Genomic DNA, 1,285 nt, shown 5'->3' on the forward strand with positions numbered 1-1,285 from the left:
GGAAACACCTCTTATCAACAGGGTGCCTGAATGAAACATAATTGTACACCTAACCCTTAACTGTACCCTACAAAACCATAATAAAAAAATTGATTAAAAAAAAAGTCTACCACATACAATTATGTACAGTACAGAATACTTAATCATGATAATAAATCACTATGTTACTGGTTTATGTATTTAAAAAATAAATAAATAAAATAAAATAAAAATACATATACACAATGGAATACTATGCAGCCATAAAAAAGAACAGTCATGAATTTCGCAGCAACCTGGATGGAACTAGAGTCTATAAAACTGAGTGACCTCTCACAGAAACAAAGATCTGAATATCACATGTTCTCACTCATACAGTGGACCTTGAACATCCAACGTAACACTATAAGAAAATGACTGACAGTGGTGGGAAACTATGGGGGGGAGGAGAAGGGAGATGGGATTAACGGTAGTAAATATCTGTCTGGGGACGGGGAGACACCTCTTATCAACAAGGGTGCCTGAACGAAGCATATATGTATACCTAACCCTTAACTGTACCCCACAATTCATAATAAAAATATTGATGATTAAAAAAAAAAGAACTCTCAGAACCTAGACACACTGAACATAAACATAGCAGCTCTCTTCCAACTGTGACAGTCATTCACACGTATTTACAAACTTCTAATAAATGTGTCAATCACGTAACAAAGGCACTCTCTGTGAGTCACATGTCAACTCATGGGTTAACAAACCATCCTCCATCCTCCATCCCTGCCTCCTGATGGACTCTAGGATATTGGAGTGTTTTCAGGTTGCACTGACTTTGCAGCAAGAGATGTATTTATTTCTTTATTGTTACAATTTATAACACAGTGATTGCACATCACACAAAATGTGTCTCTTTAACAACTTACGAGGCATACCTTCATGCAGCCACTCCTTTTTATTCTTCTTGGGTTATTCCCTTGGAGGTATTTTCCAAATAGAGGGAAAGAATGTATAAATTACCTCAATTCTATTTGCCCATCAGATTGTTTTTTGGAAAAGTTCAACCAATTAGCCATTAACAAAATAAAGTTATGTTAATTTCACCATATTCCCCAAATGTTGTACTGTTATTTGTTTATTTTGTGCTGTTAGTATGTGAGGCTGTACAGTTAGTCTTGTGAAAATATTTGAATATATACTATGTCCCTCTTCTATTTTTTTTTTGTTTTGCTGTTTTTTGGGGTTTTTTTTGAGTTGGAGTCTCACTCAGTCGCCCAGACTGGAGTGCAGTGGCCGCTCACGGCCACCGCAG

The 1,285-nt window shown here is 36.3% G+C and overlaps 1 protein-coding gene across 1 annotated transcript in view; it reads right to left on the reverse strand.

Annotated features, from left to right (window-relative positions):
• The window catches only part of STK17B (serine/threonine kinase 17b), a 26,305-nt gene that overhangs the window by 19,488 nt on the left and 5,532 nt on the right, over positions 1–1,285 (reverse strand). The gene's annotated exons all lie outside the window — the stretch shown is intronic.

Source organism: Carlito syrichta, unplaced genomic scaffold, assembly GCF_000164805.1.
Source record: "Carlito syrichta isolate Samal-C Ts95f unplaced genomic scaffold, Tarsius_syrichta-2.0.1 Scaffold314074, whole genome shotgun sequence".
Classification (NCBI taxonomy): Eukaryota; Metazoa; Chordata; class Mammalia; order Primates; family Tarsiidae; genus Carlito; species Carlito syrichta.